Here is a 21,454-nt window from a genome sequence, read left to right on the forward strand (position 1 = left end):
CCCGACAACATGCGTACCGAACAACGAGAAGCTTTCTACGCTTAGTACCAAGTCCATGCCTCCGACGCTTTCGACTTTCAGGAAGAAATGTTAAAGTATTGTCGTTCCGACGTGGACATTTTACGGCGATGCCGTGGAAAATTTCGAGAACTGTTCATGGAACACGGAGGTATCGATCCTTTGAAAGAAGCTTGCACCATTGCCAAAGCGTGTTCCTTAGTGTACCGCCGAGTCATGCCTGAAAACACCGTGGCTGTCATCAGTCCTCAAACGACCAACTATGTCAAACGTCAATACTCGGTCAAAGCCCTACGCTGGTTACATTACTTGTGCGACAAGGAAGATAAATGGATTCAGCATGCCCACAACGGAGGGGGCGAAAAGACCATTGGAACGCATTCGGTCGATGGCTGGGACTTAGAAAACCCCAAGATCGTGTACGAGTTTAACGGTTGCTTATTTCACGGATGCCCCGTCAGTTACCCTGATCGTGGCACTAAAGATCAGTTTTTACAACGAACCATAGAAGACTTGTACCAGGCCACTTGTCAGCGACGCCTAAAGTTAGAACAGGAAGGATACCAACTGGTGGAAATGTGGGAACACAAGTACGATCACCGTTTGAAAACCGATCCCGAGTTTAAACGCATCGTGGAAAGTTACCAGTTCATGGACCCCCTGAACCCGACGGGTAGTTTGTACGGAGGAAGGACCAATGCCACCTGTTTCTGTACCAAGCTGACGAAGAGAAAGGAGAAGAAATCAAATACTTGGACGTGTGTTCGCTGTATCCCTACGTGTGCAAATATTGTCGCTTTCCTGCAGGGCACTCACAATTGTTAACGGAACACACTGACCCGAAAAACATTCGACAATACGAAGGCTTGATCAAATGTAAAGTTTTGCCTCCCACGGACTTGTACCATCCCGTGTTACCTCACCATTCCCAAGACAAATTGATGTTTCCCTTGTGCCGTACTTATGCTGAAACGTGCAACCAAGACTAACCTTGTCATCACACCCAGGAAGAACGGGCCTTGACGGGAACCTGGGTCAGCGTAAAATTGTTTAAAGCTCTGGACATGGGATACCAACTGTTAGAAGTGTACGAAATTTGTCACTTTCCCAAGACACAACAATACCACAAGGGTGACCCCACGCAGAAAGGCCATTTCGCAGACAACGTGGATGCCTTTTTGAAACTGAAGCAAGAGACCAGCGGCTATCCTTCCTGGTGTCACACTCCCGAAGACCAAATACAGTTCAAAGAGAAATACTGGGCACAAGAAGGCATCATTTTAGATCACATCGAGAAAAACGAAGGCAGGCGATCGTTTGTCAAAGTGATGTTAAATTGCTTGTGGGGTAAAATGGCACAACGGCCGTTTTTACCCAAGACGGAATATTTGACAGAACCTTCCCGCTACTTCCAGATGATTCACGACAAAACCAAATTCATGAAACACGTGGACGTCGTTCGCGAGGATTTGATCTTAGTGAATTACGAAGAAGATCTGGACTTTGTAGAAGCCGATCCCTTTGGAAATGTCATCATTGCGGCTTACGTGACAGCTCATGCTCGCTTAAAATTGTACGAAGCTTTAGAACTGTTAGGGGAACGCGTCCTGTACTTTGACACATTACAGTTGCATTTACATCGATCACCCGAGTCAACAGCACCCTGACATCGAAGGAGACCGTTTAGGAGCCTGGACAGACGAGCACCCCGACGACAAGATTCTAAGTTTCGTCAGTGGCGGTCCTACAAATTACTGCTACGAATACCGGGCAAACAAGGAGAAGTGGACACGAAGTGTAAAGTGAAAGGATTTACTCTGAATTATCGTACCAGTCGAGTGGTGAACTTTGGCGTATTGTAAGAAGCTTTGCAGTCTAGAGAAGATGAACGCTTTAAAGTGACCACCTATCAACCCAACAAGATTGTACGTTTACCCACTCACCACATCGTCAGTCGACCCTTGGAAAAAGTCTATCAAATCATGTCCCAGAAGCGAGTGCGACTTCCCAATCATTTCACCTTACCGTATGGACACGTCGGTATTGGTCTGTATATAAAAAGAAACCCTAGGCAAGATCGATAGTTCATTGTGACTACCAAGACCAAGCGAACAAGATGAATACTTTCAGAGAAACACAAAACAAGTTCAGACAGGCACAATTCAAGTTTGGGGCCTCTGAAGTAGAATGCGATTCTGAGCCTTGCGATTGGAACGATGCTGTACGTTGTGACCTTAGCGATGCCGTAAAGCATCATGGGAACTTTAGTGTCATTACCCCTCTCATGGAAAGTGATGCTGTGCGTGTCAAACCTGAGGGATGCGAAAGCGATGCCGCTTGTCCTCTTGGACACTTTACTGGGTTTCGTTTTAAAGGTGAATGTCCACCTTCACGTCTACCCCCCTAGGGATGTCATCCAGCCCTGAGCAAACTCCTGTCCATGTCACCCTACCCTCATCGAAACGAACCTGTGAAAGACGAATATTCGTTCCCTGTACGTTTGTCGGAATACTATGACTTTGAAAATCGTCTTCAATCGTTCAAAGGAAAATGGCCTAAGTATCTGGGAGGACCGACCCCCGAAGAATTAGCCAGTGCCGGATTTTTCTACTTGGGCGAAGGGGATAAAGTCAAGTGCTTCAGTTGTGGTGTGTCACTTCACCACTGGGAACCGCAAGATTCGGCCTACCTAGAACATGCTCGATGGTCACCGAATTGTCATTACTTACCTTTAGTGGGACCGAGACATTGAAGTAACTTACCATGTCGTTGAAGAAGAAGAAACCAGATTATTTAGGAATCAAATGTTGGACATCACCGAGACCAGTATTTAAACTTCATTTCAAAAACGATATTGAATCATTACCTAAAGAACTGCAAGAGAAGATTTGCAAGGAAGTTTGGCAGGGACTTGCCAGAGTGAAATCTCAATGGGTAACTGTAGAACTTTTGTGCCGAGCAATTCACAAGAGGAAAGTGAAAAAAGTCAATCAGTGTGTTAGATTTCTCTGGATCAAGTGTGCATTCATCCTATTATATCACTCTAGACCGCTTACATCAAAAGAGTTCAATGAGATTCTTGGACGTTACCCTCAATGGCAGTGGTCAGAAATTACTCACTATGTGGATTACTTTTGCTCTAGGAGAAGATTGTGAATTGTATTGACTGACCTATTCATGGATGCTTTGCTAGAGAACATTAGTGCTTTGCCTGTGGAGTTAAGAGAACGCATTTACCGAGAGCTGGTCAAAATACAAGTGAAACGTAAAGAACAATTGCATCCGTTACTTCACCGGTGTTTGAACCACTGGTACCTGAAGGCTATACAAGGACTGATTCAATTGAAAGTGTTCCATTGGACAGACATTGATCAACGACCCACTGGTTTAAAAAAGGATAGCTTTGCTATTGATGATTCTATGTACTACATTGTAAACTTACTGCATCGAATTCCAGAGGAAGAGTTAACGAATTACCAATATCTTTTACACAATGTCAACTTAGTGAAAGAGGAAACTTCTGAACTAATTGTAATGTGTAAATTAGTGATTAAACGATTTAGATTCGACAATGAATTAAAACCATGTCTGTGCAAGCGGTACATTTCTTGTGTCAGAAAGAGGATTTAGTATGACCTATTCATGGATACTTTACAAGAGAACATTCGTGCTTTGCCTGTGGAGTTGAGAGAACGCATTTACCGAGAGCTGGTCAAAATACAAGTCAAACGTAAAGAACAATTGCATCCGTTACGTCACCAGATGTTTAACCACTGGTACCTGAATGGTATAAGAGGACTGATTCGTCAGAAATTGTTTCAGTGGTCAGACCTTGTTCAACACTTTGAGTTAGTGAATGAACGAAATGTTCATCATTTTGGTTACTTTGAGATTCATCTAGAGCAACGCATTGAGGAAGACGAGTTAAAGGATTACCAACATATTTTACGCGGAATCTGCTTAGCGGAAGAGGAAACTTCTAAACGAACTCTGAAGTGTAGGTTACAGTATGCAAGATTTAGATTCCCAACTGAAGAACGAAGATCTCTTGTTAGAAAGTACCTATATTGCTTCCGAAATAAAGACACTATAAAAACAGGAATCTATGCCACGGCTTATGTCACAAGTGATTGAACAAATTCCGTGGAAGGAACTCAATGACCATATTCAAACCGTGCATCATTACCATCAATTATTACAAGAACTGTATCCAATCAATTTGGGACGACACATAGTGTGTGTCTTAGTGACTTGTTTTCTGGGATTTCGTTTACCAGCCGATTCCTTGTGGACTCTTTACGAACAGTACTTACCACCCAATTCAACATGAAAGTGGTGCCTTTAAATGGTCACGAAAGACTCCTTTTGCTCAAAGCCTTGCGTTTTCATCTGGATACTTCTCGACCTCTACGGGAAAAAAAGATTCGTCAACTTTTAGCTACCGAAGACGTGTATGACGATGTGTGTGTAGCTTGTGACTTACACCCCCATTGGACAGATGTACGTGCCTGGAAAAAAGGGGGTTTTGAGGCTTGGACCCAACAAGTGGCCTAGTATGAGTTGTGATCCTTCCTTTCAACGTCCAAAGAAAAAAGTCACTTTTCAACCTGTGTTAGTGACAGTGCCAGAAGAACCCGTCACCCAGGAGAAGGACTGTCGTGGACATGCCCGAAAGACCCTTTCGGGAGGACACTTGTGTGACCTTATCCCCTGTTGAACTGGTCAGAACATTACCCAAAACATGTTGTACAGAAACTTGTTTCTATTCCACGTTGATGGTTTTCATGTGCCTTTTATCGTTGTACTTAAGCCTTTGGCTTTTATGTATTTTTGTCTTTCGTGTTCATGTTTAAAAGAATCAATAAACGTGTCCTGAAAAAAGCATAAAAACTCTTGTCTTGTCTGTTTTCGTGTCACAAGTGACATTCCTAACACTATGGCTACCTCTGCTGTCTCTGCTCCCTCTTCCTCCACTGTCAAAGTCATCGACGAACACTTAGATCGTGCCATTTGGGAGGCTTTGCATCTTCGCCATCCCTTTAACATTTCATTGCTGGACCTAGCGGTTCAGACAAAACCGAATTTGTCAAACGTTTGTTCGAACATAAACATCATTTGATCGATCGACCACCTCAATGCATCGTGTGGTGTTACAAAGAGTGGCAATCGGCGTACAACCTCTTGCGAGAAAGTCAAGGCGATTCCATCGTATTTGTGGAAGGCATTCCTAAAGAAGACGACGGCATCGTCTCTGACTCCCGTCAAACCCATTTGGTCATTTTCGACGACATGTTAGGAGAAGACGAAGAAGAAATTAAACTTTGGTTCACGCGCAAAGGGCATCATCGTAATGCCAGTGTCATTTACATCACTCAAAATTGGTTTCAACAAAGTAAAACCCATCGCACCATCAGTCTCGATGCGCATTACGCGGTCTTGTTTAAAAGCCCTCGAGATAAATCGTAAGTGAAGTCTTAGCCAAACAATTAGGTACGCCTTGGCTGACTCAGGCGTACGACGATGCCACTCAGACTCCACACGCTTATTTACTCGTCGATTTGAAACCTACGACCCCCGATGATTTGCGACTTCGTACCCAATTGTTTCACCACTGGTGGCAAGACGGAGTGCCTGTCCTGTACACGTCTCCGTCCACGACTTAATTTCACTCTAAAAAATCTATAAAAACCTCTGACACTTTTCGTCTGTCTCACACACAGTTTGAACATGACGTCCCTTCAGTCGCATCTTCCCGTCAAATTGATTCGTGCCTTGTATGGCATCAGTCGAGAAAAAAATCCACAAATACGGACTCGTGTCTTAGAAGCTAGTCTCAAAGAAGTCTTACGATGGTTCACGGTGACAGCACGTCAATTACTGCAAGGGATCATTCAGATTCCTCATCAAACCAAACGCTTTTTTGATCGAAACAAAGTCGCTTTGACCCAACTGGCCGATCGCCGCATCGACACTCAGACCAAAAAACAAATCATTTTGAAACCAGGAAGGAGCGGTACTCTAGGAGGTCTCATCATTCGCTCTCTCATAAGATGGGATCCTAATGCTCCCAAAGTTCTCCCCAAGAGAAAAGAAGTCAAACGAAGCTCCAAGAAGAAGAAAAAGAGCCACGGTGTCAAGACCAGGTCCCCAAGGAGACCCGTGTCTCCAAGAACTTCTCCAGTGGCGGGACCCTCCTCTTACCAGTCACCACCCCGGAAAAAGAAAAGTGCCCAGAAAAAAAAAGCCCACAGAAATTAGTCGCAAGAGAGGCACTTCGGCCAGGACGCAACCTTACACTCGCAAACCACGACCTGCAACGGCGGTGAACGCGTCTTCGGTAGCCTCAAGTTCATTCACTTCTCCTTTGATGACACCAAGAACTGAAAAGTACTTGGAGACGTTGATCACACCAAGAACTTCTCCGTTGATGACCCGAAGAACTTCCCTAGTGGCAGGACCCTCCAATTTAGCGGCAGTCGCCGCTGCTCACAAAGTACCTGCTCCCAAAATCAAAGTTCAAGAAAGATCGGGCATGTTACAAAGTTTACTGGATTTGTCCAAGCAAGAACTGGCTCGATTTAGTCCGTTGCGTACCCCTGCACGACGTGTCATGCTCGTCCTCAAGTTGATACGCCGTAAAGACAATCAGTGGCAACGCGTTGCAGTATAAAAAAGGCCTGCAACCAAGTAGGGGTATCAGTGAACTTCCAAAAGATGTCACCTCCAAGAAGTGCACACCGTCACTATCGTCAAAAAAGAAAGAGACAAAGGCAGACTCGTCATCCGACAAAGCGCTTAGCCAAGCATCGACGTTACCCTAAGAAAAGATACAGTCGTTCCAAGAAAAAGAGGCGTCAACAACGGGGAGGATTCCTTGGCGATTTTGGAAAAACATTGTCACCTTTATGACAAGGCGATAGTCCCAAAAAAAGAGATAAAAGGGCATGTGTTAAGTCATCGACGTTAGTGTATGTTTGGTGAATGTCCCGGAACCCACAAGCAAAGATGTCACCCTCCAGAAAACATTCCTCTTCTAAACCCCAAGGAAAGAAAAGGAAAGGACTGCCTCCACGTTTAGTCAAACATGGGGACATGTTCTCTGTCCTGTCCATAGCTTCTCCATCCCTGCGAAGAAAACTCATTCAAACAGCCTCCAAAGAGGTCATCGATACCGTGTGCGAATGTTGTTTGAACGTCTTGAAAGGTACGATCCCTTTGTCCAAACACCAGAAACAGTGCTTAGGCAAACATCGTCACGTTCTTCGCCAAATGGTTCAAAAGAAAATTCCCATTCGTCAAAAGAAGATGTTGGTCCAACGTGCAGGAATTTTACCCCTCTTGTTAAGCCCATTGCTGAAAGGAGTCTTGGGAACCCTGTTGGGAGGACTGGTGGGAGCAAGATAAAAAGGCCCTCTGAAGTCCCAAGATCTCAGAATCGTCCCCTGACATCCCATGGAAGGACGAAAACTAGCTTTAGTGCCATACAAACGATGGATGCAATACCATCGTTGGCAAGAACAACGCACCCCGCATTTACCTCCCAATCCCAATTTGACTGAGATGTCCCAGTTACAACACGAACTGCAGTCCTTGATGGATCGCCAAGATTTGTCCGAAACAGAAAAATCGCAAAAGGACGGTCAACTCTTGCAACGACTGCAACTCTTTCACCAGAAAGCTTTAGACGAAACAGCTCTTCCCACTCTGAAAGATTTTAAGACCTTGATGAAAAGTCCAACACCATCACCACCACCACCACCACTACCATCCCCAGGGGTCACCAGAGAGCTACTCCACGAAGGCCTGAGGAAGAAGAGATACGAGAAGTGTTTCAAGCATCGTCAGTAGCTCCCATTTCAAGTAAGATTGCAGCATCCTTGTTGACCCCGTCCCCCACACCCCAACGAGAAGAAATGAAAGCTTGGGTTAAAAAGATCATGTCCACTCCTCCTTCGACAGAAGTGAAAAAGAAAGAAGGGAAAACCAGAAGTGGAAAAAGAAAAGAAGACCAAAGCCATTCCATTGCCACCTCCTCCACCACTACCTTCGACTTCTACTCCCGTAGCCCATCGGACACGTAAATCAGTTTCCAAACCACCCTTTCGACCCACCCAAAGTAGCATCCTCGAAGAGTGGGTGCCTTATTAAGAAACAAAAAGAAATGGAGAAGGTGTTAGCCAGCATTTACTACGATCCCTCCCATCCTGCAGGTTACGCAGGAGTTCAAAACTTGTATCGTGCTGCCAAAACTAGATTGAAAAGTCTCCGTTTACCTCAAGTGCAACGACGGTTACAAGAACAAGCTACTTACACTTTACACAAAACCATTCGACGCAAGTTTTCCAGAAGTCGCACCCAAGTGGAAGGCATCGATCATCAATCACTTCCAAATCGAGCAGTGAGTTAGTGCGAGCCCTGCAACGAGTGTTGAAACAAAGCGGTCGTCACCCTCTTCGATGGCAAAGGGACAAAGGTACCGAATTTCTGAACCAAGCTTTCCAAAAAGAATTAAAGAAACGTGACATTCATTTTTTTATCACTGGAAACCAAAGCCAGCATCGTGGAGCGTTTTCAACGCACTTTGAAAGAACGCATGTGGAAATATTTTACGCATCACCACACTCTGAAGTACATCGACATTTTACCTTACCTGGTGCAAGCGTACAACCAATCTTACCATCGAAGCATTGGACGTGCCCCTCAAGAGGTGACTCACGAGAACGAAGTGATGGTGTCTGATCGCCTGTTTGGTAGGTCCCCGACGAGGGCTGTCCCCAAGAAAAGTGGAGTGTTGGCCGTAGGTGATCGGGTACGCATTGGCAAAACCAAACGCACTTTCGACAAAGGTTACTTACCTAACTGGACTACCGAATTGTTTCGTGTCACTGGACGAGTGCATGGCCGTCATCCTGCCGTCTATAAATTGGAAGACATGAACGGAGAAGTGCTCAAAGGAACGTTTTATTTACCCGAGTTACAACGTGTCACCAAAAAAGAAGACGACGTGTACGACATCGAAAGCATTCTCGAACGCAGAACCCGTAAAGTGGGCAAACGACGTGTCAAAGAAATCAAAGTACGTTGGAAAGGATATCCACCCAGTTTTGATTCTTGGATCGACGCTTCGCAAGTCATCGACTATAAAAAGAAGTGACCATCATGCCCTTTCACACAGGCGCAGCTACGTCGACCACTCCTTCACCCAGTTCTTCTCTGCAAGATTTACAGAAACAACCCTTGTGGGTGTGGTGTGGAGAACGAGTGCCTAAAACGCAAATCGTTTTTTTCTGCCAAATCTTCGTGGTGTATTGTGTCATTGGGGCAGCCATTGCCAATTTGAGTTTGCAACAAGGAGACAAACAATTGTGGACCATTTTATTGAGCAGTTGCATCGGTTACCTGCTTCCCAATCCCTCCCTGAAATTCTCTTCCAACGGGAACCACTGGAACCTTGTGTCCAATGCCAGTGTCAGTCACCACTCCAACAACAATAACAACCCTATTTTGGGCGGACACACGCCTCTGACGTCCAGTAACCCCTCGGAGAGCCACAGAACTCTGGAATTATGAACAATAACAACCAATTTTACTTAACCTTACCCAGTGACAGTTCCATGGAGGTGTTTTCCAACAACACGTTGTGCTGTTACACGGCCAAATTACCTCAGGCCATCCAATTAGATCACTAAGCCCATTGGGAAGTGGCTTTGGTAGAAATGATTCACCCGACCCAAGTCCTCAATGTCCTTCCCAATCAATTTTTTTTTGAGGTGGAAGTTCATGACGAACAATTGCAACAGTACTTGGATACCCATGTCAAATATGATAAGAAAACCCCTGGCACAAAAAATCAATGTGGACCACCTATCACTTGTTCATTCCCCCAGGCTATTATTTTAGTGATCAACATTTGGTGAGCAACATTACCTCCAGATTTAATGTCGTTTTTCTGAAAGCTTTGTAGAGTGTCAAAAAAAGTGTCACCATGGAGTACCACAAAGTAGCTCCACGCTTCCTGATGAAATTTGACGGGAGTAAAATCATGTCTATTTTATTTTGTCCTGAATTGTTTGACATGTTGGGCGGAGACATGGAGATGAGAATGGTCATGATGAAGAAAAAGGAATTACCAGTCATTTACGACAACGATTCTTTTACCAAGTTATTTCGTTTCCCGGTACAACTGAACCAAGGACTGAATTTGATCTTTGTGTACTCCGATGTGGTGCAGTACAACGTGGTGGGACAAACCTCCATACCGTTACTGCGTGTCATTCCTTTCAAAGTGGATTCTGCCACGAACGCTGACGAGGAATGTGGAAACACTTATCACGTACACCGCGAATTTGTACATCCTCATTATTTGCCTGTCAGCAAGTTTTATTTGGACACGGTCAACATTGCTATAAAAGGAGATCTGGGACAAAATATTCCATTCACCAAAGGAAAAGTCACGGTGAAACTCCATTTTCGAAAACGGTTCTCTCACGACTCGTAAGTCATGTATCCAGTGTACCGAGGCGTTGCTCGACAGCGAGGACACGGTTTAGGAGATATGCTAAAATCGGCTTTTCGTTCGGTGGCTCCTGTGTTGAAACCGATGGTGACACGCGGATTGCACGCCTTGAAATATGCCGCACTGACACAAGGTAAAGAATTTCTCCAAAATGTCATCATCGACAAACAAAACCCAAAAGAAGCGTTCTTGAGGGCAGGCAAAAATGTCTTGCTGCAAACGGGTAAAGACCTTTTGGGCCGCCGAGAAACACCTATAAATGCCCTGCACGCTACCGAGTCAGGAATTCCTACTTCCCTGACACCACAGCAAGGAGAAGGTAGAAAGAGACGACGAAGAAAACACACCTTCACCAGACTTCACACTTCTAAAGCTAGAAAGGCAAAGAAAAGAAGAACCGTTCGAGACTTAGACGTTTTCGATTATTAAAGTATTGAGACACAGAGAAAAATGATGCACCGAGAATCTTGCGCTTGTTCCAAGTCTGAACTGGATCTGTTTGCCATGCCACCCACTATGATGACCATGCAAGAATCCCAATGGGTGGAATTTCACCCTGTCTCCTCTTTGACGGATTCAGCACCTATCGAGTTTGAAATCAAAGGACAGCCCGAAGATTACATCAATCTGAATAGCAGTTACCTGTACTTGAAAGTCAAAGTAACCGAAGCGAACAACGGTCCCATAGACAACGATGATGTAGTAGCTCCCGTCAATAATTTCATGCATTCCTTGTTTAGTGAAGTGGATTTGTACTTGAATAACAAACTAGTCAGTAGCAGCATTGATACTTACCCTTACCGTGCGTACCTGGAAAATCTCTTGATGTACGGAAAAGAAGCCAAGAACACCCATCTGGATGCTTGCGTGGTATGGAAACCTGACAAAGCGACTAAGTTCGACAGCATTACAGTTGTTGGGGATGCTACAAATTCAACGGGATTTGTAGAACGACGAACGAAAATTGCACTAAGTCGTAGTTTAGAACTCATGGATCGTTTGCATTTGGACGCGTGGCTGCAAGAAAAGTATTTGCTGAACGAAGTGGATGTCCGCTTGAGACTGAATCTCAGCAGTGCCGCTTTCCATTTGATGGCTGCTGATGGTTCCACTTACAAAACTATCATTCAAGAAGCCCGACTTTGCGTACGACGCAAGGAAGTGTTACCTAAAGTGGGTAACGACGTCAGTCACACGTTGAGCAGAACGACCGCCAGGTATCCGATCCGACGCGTGGAAGTGAAAACCTTCACCATTCGCAGGGGACAGCGATCCATGATCGAAGATCATCTCTTTCAAGGACAGCTGCCCAAACGTTTGATTATTGGTATCGTAAGCAATTCAGCTTTCAACGGAGCCTACAACGAAAATCCTTTTGAGTTTCGACACTTTAACGTGTCCAAGATAGAAGTCAGTCGCGACGGCATGACCTTGTGTACCCGACTCTTTGAGCCTAAGTTTGGTGAGGAGAAGAATTATTTGAGATCGTACTTGTCTCTGTACGAAGCCACCGGACAGTTAGGAACCAACACCAGTCACGGCATTACGTACGACGATTATGCAGGAGGCTACGCTTTGTGGGGTTTTGATTTCACTCCAGACCAAGGCAGCGACGAGGGACATTTCCACCCTATAAAATCTGGTCAGATTCGTGTGGAACTTCAGTTTGCAAATCCACCTCCAGATAACACAGTGAACGTCATCCTGTATGCAGGATTTGATAATACCATAGAAATCAACAGTTTGAGAGAAGTCATTATAGATTATTAGAAACCATGGAAGACTATTATCCCTCTTTACGTAGTGGAGAAACTTTAGACATGGAATGTGAGGAGACTGTGGAAGAAAAAGTTATCATGATGAAGTCAAGATGGCCAGAACAAGAAGTCCATTTAGTCTCCTGTTTTGCGAAACACTTGGTCGAAAAAATTACGGAACTGAACAAGAAAGATTGCTATGGATGTCAAAACGATCATCCCAGTCAAATTCAACACGATAAATGCCTGATGCTGAGTCAAGAAGAAAAATTGAACGAGTATCTGGACGAAGCTTGGAGTCTCATCTCGGACGAAGTCGTGTTGCATCAGTGGTATAAAGACTTGAGTGAACATTTTTGTCCACCATTAACCACTCAAGAGATCCATCGTATCGAAGCTCTCCTGAATCAGAGTGGGGAGACGAAGCGAAGAAACGGTTATTTGTCAGATATTTTCAAGCAAAACGTCAGGATCGAATTGATCACTTATTATTACCTGTGAAGAAGAAAAAACATGGATACCTGGGAACTTTATTACCTTTTGAACCACAGCTCGTACACGGCTTCTTGGAATCCTGTCGTCTGTGCTAAAGATGAACTCCCTCATCGCAAACCTCAAGACCATCTAGCTTATGTGATCAACACGGACGACAGTCATCTCCCAGGAACCCACTGGGTAGTCGTCTACTTTCCTCAAGAAGGATGTGTGGAATATTTCGATTCGTATGGATTGCCTCCTCTGGAAGACGATATCATTGACTTTATGAGAAGAAATGCTCAGACCACCCGATTCAATAATGTGAAATTACAAGGCACAGATTCCTTGGTGTGTGGACAATATTGTGTGTATTTTCTGCATCATCGCAGCCTGGGCTATTCCTTAGAACATTTAGTGACTCATTTTAATCCTCGTTCTTCTTTTAGAAACGATGTGAAAGTAGATCGATGGTTTTGTGACCATTATGCTTATCTTTTGTCTCAAGCTAGGAAACGTAGTGTCCATCAATGGCCTAATGACTTCCAACAGTGGAAATCACAATTTCATTCACAACGTTGTCAGCCCTGTCCAAAATAATGTATTAGTTGAAAAAAATGTTTGTAATTTGAAAAAAATGTTTGATGTTATATTAAATGGTTATTGTTAAAAATGTTATAGTTGTTTGTTAGTATTAAGTGATTTTGAATAAAAAGTGTTGTTTTGAAGAAAAAATGCCTTTGTCTTTTGCTTTGCTATAAGAATATTGATTCATGCTCTTTGACTTCTTACTATCCCTCTCATGACACGCATTGAACGTCGGCTCGAAAACCGTGTAGGGATGTTTTCCTTCACGTCCGCGCTTTGACTTTAAAACCAGGTTAGTCTCCAGTCTAACCATCCATTGTCGACTCATCCTCCTACGAAGATGTGCTCCAAACTAGCTAAGCTAAACGAAGCCTACGTGAATTTGCATAGGGTCAGACACAGTCTGATACCGAAGCCAAAAGAAAAAAAAAATGAGAGAGTAATCGCTGTACCACAGCCACAACAAGGAAACTTCAGAATCCCAGAGACAGAAGATTGGGATTCTGAAGCCACTCATTCCGCCTCTGTACTCCCAGCGAAAAGAGTGAAAGGAAACTGGAGTAGGAGATGCGTTTGCGGTGCCAGGCTGGGGAGGTGCAACCACTAACAGGTGTCTGTGGAGTTGAAAAAAAACAGCCCTTTTCAGGGCTACCCAAATCTCTAGAAAAGAAATAGTAATCGATTTGCCAATGTCTGTATGTAGAGTATTGTGAATATAAACTCTGACTCTTTTTTCCTAGTGTGAGTGTATGTGTTTGTGTTTGTAAGCGCTCACGTACGTTTGTGTGGATAGTAGATTATTGGGTTTTGTAAGTGATAAAGTAAGTTTGTGTGGATAGTAGATTTGGGTTTGATTTTAATGCTTCGCGTATGTGGATAGTAGATAATATGAGATGAAAAAAGTAGGGGATGTTTTCCTTCACGTCCGCGCATTGTTTGGTGATGATATAGGTAATATAAGTTTTGGGTCTTCATGTTTTCATTCACGTCCGCACTCTTCCTATAAGAACTCATAGCATTCGTCGTTCGCGCCATTCTACGGAATAAGCGAAAAGAAAATGGTAGCTGTATCTGACCTGTTCAACAACTTAAAGGAAACATACTATTGGATGATAGACAGTGAATATGTAGTGGAAAGAACTGAAAGAGAATGGAGGATAAGAAACAGTATGGACTTTGCTAACAAACTAAAAGTAGCCAGGAAGAAGATAGAGGAGTTAATAGAAGAAGAAATGAAGAAGTTGAGAGGGTTTATTAATCTTCCCTCTGTCAAAATTGGAATGTTAAAAGAGGCCTTGGATAATGTTGTAGAAGTAAGGTGTTTTTTGGAAGGAATGGTGAAATGGTCAGATTGGCCCTTTGTCAAAAGGGGTTTGGAAAAGCTGAAGAAGCTGAAGAACTAATTAGAAAAGTGATGGTGGAAGAAGTAAAGAAGATAAAGGGGAAATGGAGTAAAGAAAGAACGGATAAGGAAAATTTAAAGAAAAAGGAAGAGTTTGAGAGGCTCAATTAGAATTGGATAAAAGTTCAGGAAAAGTTCAGAGCTCTAGGCCATTCTGACTGGATGCCAGAAAAAGAGAAGAAGAAGACAGGAATAGTGGCAAAAGTGAGAAGATGGTTGAAGAAGTGTAGGAGTTAGAAGAAGAAGAAGAAGAAGAAGAAGAAGAAACCCAAAGGCCCTTTTCAGGGCCACTCATAGGTCTCGAAAAGATCTTGACTTTCATTGCCTAGCCCCTTTTTTAAAAAAAAATATAAAAAATAGAGACCCTCCCTGTTTCAATTTTCCCATGTTCCATTTCCATACACCCATCAGGTCGGGACCATATTAAAATAGGGTCCCGACCCTGTTCCATTTCCCCTTGACGCTAAACAGGCCCAAGATTTTTTTCCGTGTTAAATTCCCTTGAGGCTAAACAGGCCCAAGGGTTTTTGCCCATGTTAAATTTACATAGAGGCTAAACAGGCCCAGGGTGGTTAATGTTAAATTTACATAGAGGCTAAACAGGCCCAGGGTGGTTTTTAATGCTAATTCCCCTTGAGGCTAAACCGCCCCACTTCACTACTGTCGATATCATTAGTCGCCGGAGATGAAATTTAATTTGAAGGAGTCAGAGTCTATCCGAAATGGTCGTTAACCACCTTTGACGTCTGTGTTAAAGACTTAACAGAACATATATGCTATGGATTCTGAACAGCCATGTCATGACAGCTTTGAGGAATTGAACGGTGACGAGGCACGGGATCAGCTAAGGACACGCCACTATCAACGATATTTTGTGCCGCTTGCTGTTAATATGCACGTGAAAACGGCTGTAATAATCCCTCGTATATGATCAAACATAATCTCCGCGAGGGCCAAATGCAAATCGACCTTTGGGAACACCCTAATATACCTGTATCACATCGAGTTTGGAATCATCGCATTAGCACGCAAAAAAGCACAGTCGCGGAAAGTTACGTCATCGTTATGCGTGAAAGCATCCAGGAGTTGTTGTTTGCAACGATGACTTGGAATTCACAGACAGGTCCACCGCTATAAAAGTTATCCATCAATTATATTGTACCAACATTGACTCGGCCGGCTAAAGAACACCTGATACGGACTGAAGCGGAATTTGTGCGCGTAACAGTTCCTTGACAAAAACAACAACGATCATTGACAACAGTAATAAGATGCGTAATCAACGTAGTTCTAGGTAAACTTAAAAGCGTGCAAACAATCGCCGGAGACGTAAATATTTCCCAGGAATATATTTTCTGATTTCATGGCACTTGCACCTCAGATGACTTCGTGCACAACAAGTACGCAGCCGTGACGCTAGCGCCATGGAAATAGAATGAAAGCATGCAATTAAAATGCATGTACGAAATTCAGTAAACCTGTCGGGGATGCGCCCACCCGCTCCCGGAGATTTTTGAAGCTCCGGACGATCTCTTGTTCATCTTCGCTAGCCAAGGTTCCGATGTGATAACCTTACTTATACTTTGGCGTATCAAGCAGATATTTATGTTCGTCTGGTCTGTGAATTTCATTGGACTTCATTGAATTTCATTGGATGCGGCGGCAAGCCACCGCATCCAATCAAAATTAAGTTGTATACATTTGAACACTGTTCCTACATGATCGATATAAAGGGAGCACGCAACTTGAATAAACTGATAAATAAGCAATTTTCTAGTGCCCGTCCGTGTTTGTACAAATACCTTTCACTCTAATATACTTGTAATGGCTTCCCTCTGGTACATAGTCATACTTTCGATGTTAAACATCCGAAGCATCCATTTTACGTAAGTTGCCCCAACCATTTTCAGCCGATGTACAATGCACCATGCTATTGGTTAGAGGGCTATACATACTAAGGGAGGCAACTCATGAAATCCAATAGACGTCGCTAGTACAAAGCACCAATATATTTGTTCGATTCGCCAAGATGTAGATAGGGTTATCATATCGGAACCTTGGCTAGCGAAGATGTCTCTCGTTGGGAAGTGGAGGTTACAGCGGGAGGACCCCATGGTGGCTTTCATATTGAAAACCTTGAGATAATCGCTATAGCAGCATGCTACTAAGCCATGTTTGAGTGTCCACGGTTATTCGTCACCGACTGAGTATGTAATTAGTTAACCCTGATCAGTTCCCACAATCTAAAAGTCCCATCATCACATTACACTGGAATAAGTACACGTGTTTTGTTTATTCTGTTACCTGGTTAGTAATACTGCTTATATTGACAACACAGGGAAAGGAATAGGACATGTTTGTTTTATCTGTTGATCAACACTGTTTTTGCAGCTGTAGGACTAGCCATTATTGCGAATGGCGCTGATCCAGCTTTACCATAATGCTATTAGCTGATGTGGCGGCTCTAGACACCGATCTGGCTGCGCATCATGCGGACACAAATATTGATGTTTCCCCGCGAAAAGTACAGTGCCCTGTCAACAAGAAAGACCCAGATCTGCCAGCGCATTATCCAGATATGATTCTACCCTGATCATTCTGATTATGATTACCAGTGAACAGTATCGGCTTTATCCGCATTATGCAAATATAGTTCTAAGCTGATTATAGTTGTTAGTGTTACATACGTGCTAATACGCTGTATGTGTGTTGTACACGCCTGTTAAGTAAACAAATTTCTGGCTGGTTAGCTACAATTAAATGTTGGAAAGAATAGACATTAAAGCAGTTATTTTTAATATTATATAATGCAGTTCTAAGAAAGACTTGTACGGACAAGTATTTTAACATATATACAAGCAGATAGATTAACTAACAAGCAAACATATACATAAATACATAAAGAATGAAACAGGGTCAGTGGATAGATGTGTGCTAGCTGTAAATAAACTCATATAGATACGCTATATATATATATATATATATATATATATATATATATATATATATATATATATATATATATAATATATATATATATATATATATATATATATATATATATATATATATATATATATATATATATATATATATATATATATATATATATATATACGATTGTTTTTCTTTATTTCTTAACGTCCATTACCTAGCCACTAAACATAAGAAGTTCTTTCCTCGCGTCATTTTACGCCTCTTTTTGAATTTGATATGTAATTGATTACGGCCACATAAAGGTGTAATTACAAAAAAAGCATAATTCTACTAGGTACCAAACAAACCCACAAGAACAATGCGTGTAATGATCCTTAATTTTTCGATGAAAAATGGTTTCATACAAGTAAGTAATGATATGAGATTAATACTTGTTAAAAAAATCAGCAAATGATTATGGAACTGTGTTTGCTAAACTTTAACAGTCAAGAGATATATATGATAAATGAATACATGTAATCTTCGATGCCGAGTTTACACGTAGTAGTATGTAAAGCGGAACAAGAGTGCGGCAGACCGATGATGCCCATACTGGTCAGGCCATCAGAGTAAGGCAGACCGATGATGCCCATACTGGTCAGGCCATCAGAGTGAGGCAGACCGATGATGCCCACACTGGTCAGGCCATCAGAGTGAGGCAGACCGATGATGCCCACACTGGTCAGGCCATCAGAGTGAGGCAGACCGATGATGCCTATACCGGTCAGGCCATCAGAGTGAGGCAGACCGATGATGCCCACACTGGTCAGGCCATCAGAGTGAGGCAGACCGATGATGCCTATACCGGTCAAGCCATCAGAGTGAGGCAGACCGATGATGCCTATACCGGTCAGGCCATCAGAGTGAGGCAGACCGATGATGCACATACTGGTCAGGCCATCAGAGTGAGGCAGACCGATGATGCCCATACTGGTCAGGCCATCTATCATGTTATAACCACGACCTTAAAAAGCTACTATGTGCTTTGTGCAGAGATGACATTTTGGGAAGGATTCTTGGTACTAATTATATGGAAGAATGGGAACTCGTCTAGACAATGGGTGAACATAAAGTACTATATATATATATATATATATATATATATATATATATATATATATATATATATATATATATATATATATATATATATATATATATATATATATATATATATATATAGATGGTGGTGGTGGGTGGCTGGCCAGGACTGGGTGATTATGAAAGTAGAATTTTTAGTAAAACGAATCTTTTGAGAGTTTATCCTAGTTATAACTGAGAAAATAGAGACAATGTTTAATTTATGGAATTCCTGCCCTTTACTCATTACTGATTCAATTGTGCGAAATTGAAAACACGTTACAAAAAAAAAAAAAAAAAATACCGTGACTCATATGGGTTCCTTTACAGATATAAGCTTGCACCAAGAATATGTCTATACTGATAAATATAGGTTTGATCATTACCATTCAGAAATTTAAATTTCTTAATTTTTTTTATATAACGATGTTCCGATTGGTTTACTGTAGAAGCTGAATTAGTACCGTGGGACCTGAAGTCCTCCATGCCTGGTAATTAATCCGGAAGAATATAAAATCTAATATGTATGTGTTATATTGCAGGCGTACATTTTTTTATACAAAAATAAACTATTTGCATGCAAGATTTGTGCAAAAAGACTTTTAAGAAAAGCTTGTGGGGGTTTACTGTGGCCTTGACGGTAATGTTAGTATACTGTAGCCTTGACGGTAATGTTAGTATACTGTAGCCTTGATGGTAATGTTAGTATACTGTAGCCTTGACGGTAATGTTAGTATACTGTGGCCTTGACGGTAATGTTAGTATACTGTAGCCTTGACGGTAATGTTAGTATACTGTGGCCTTGACGGTAATGTTAGTATACTGTAGCCTTGACGGTAATGTTAGTATACTGTAGCCTTGACGGTAATGTTAGTATACTGTGGCCTTGACGGTAATGTTAGTATACTGTAGCCTTGACGGTAATGTTAGTATACTGTGGCCTTGACGGTAATGTTAGTATACTGTAGCCTTGACGGTAATGTTAGTATACTGTGGCCTTGACGGTAATGTTAGTATACTGTAGCCTTGACGGTAATGTTAGTATACTGTAGCCTTGACGGTAATGTTAGTATACTGTGGCGTTGACGGTAATGTTAGTATACTGTGGCCTTGACGGTAATGTTAGTATACTGTAGCCTTGACGGTAATGTTAGTATACAGTAGCCTTGACGGTAATGTTAGTATACTGTAGCCTTGATGGTAATGTTAGTATACATTTTGGTAGTTCTAGGCTACGCATGTTTATATTGTCATAGGAAGTACAAGGCCACAAGAAAATTAACGTTTCAAACAAAAAACTACAAGACCAGCGTGGGGTATTGTTAAAGTCATTTAAAATTGACAGAGGACACTTTCATGTATCATCATTTCGCCTGGGAATTGAGAATGTTAAAAGTCAATATACAAACATAACCACGTCTGTTGGACTTGACAACTTTCACAATAATTTAAAACATATTAGACCAATAAAATTGCAAAACATATTAATGAACACCCAATAAGAATTTAAAGTCTTGTACTTAATGGCACACTGCTGCGAACCATCTAGTTAAGGGAAATAGGTCATTAAATACGTATCAAGATAAAATGATGCTTTTACGAGTTATTTCCCTTGAATAAGTACCTACAAATTGAACATCAATTTATTCGGTATTTAAATAAACTTTATATCCGAAAAAGCAAATTTGTGCTAAGAATAAAATCACAAAAATGGTTGTACTTGTGGTAATTTCTTAAGAAAATGACGGCACGAGACCAGAGCAAATTCTAACTGTTATGATGTTTTTGAGTGGTCTTTAAAATCCATTCGAGAAATATATAAAAAAATTCTAATCTCTGAACTGGTACTTGGTGTTATGTGTTTTTAATTTAATTGTTTGTTTGTTTGTTTAATTTTTAAAATTTCATTACATGCTATTGTAATGTAACATTGTTTACTGTACTTGACCTTGTCCAAAACTGAGCTCATTTCTGCTTGACCTGATTGACTTTTTTAAACAAATAATACATAGCTAAATTATTCTCTATGTGTATGTGATTATTATTAGGATCATTATTAATAGAAGAGGTCAATATTTTGGGTCAAATGTTTGGAGTTTCCTAAGTAAATTACACATAATCCATGTTATTGCTTTGTAAACATCAGGATCATTCTAAAATACTTTTTTTTTTCATTAGGAATGTTTTTGTATTTTTAGAAAATGCTAACTGTGACCTGAGGTCAAGTAGCGAACTATATAATCTTGTGATTGTGAGGACTTGGTCATTCGTGCTTTAACATCTAGCATGTTCAAGTTGTATTATGTTTTGTCCAGTTGGGATAACTTATTTTTCGTCAAATGTTTGAATCAAGTGATTATTTTCTCTGGAAATACAAAAGTGCTCTGATAAAATTTTTGGATTAAGGCATTCACTGGAATTTATAGTGTATTCAAACCTGGAATTATATTTCTGTGATTCAACAAAAGACTGTTGACACATCAACACCCTATAAGTTACAGCAGACACGTCATCGTCTTCAGTTTTTGGATTTCTTCGGGACTTGTGCTGAGATTTATTCAGGACCTTAAGTTATTAGGACTTGTGTCTGTAATTCGTGGATTATCTTGGAATTTAATTCGCAGTGAGTTGACAGTTGAATCT

Source organism: Sinohyriopsis cumingii, unplaced genomic scaffold, assembly GCF_028554795.1.
Source record: "Sinohyriopsis cumingii isolate HCF-2022 unplaced genomic scaffold, ASM2855479v2 utg000615l, whole genome shotgun sequence".
NCBI lineage: Eukaryota > Metazoa > Mollusca > Bivalvia > Unionida > Unionidae > Sinohyriopsis > Sinohyriopsis cumingii.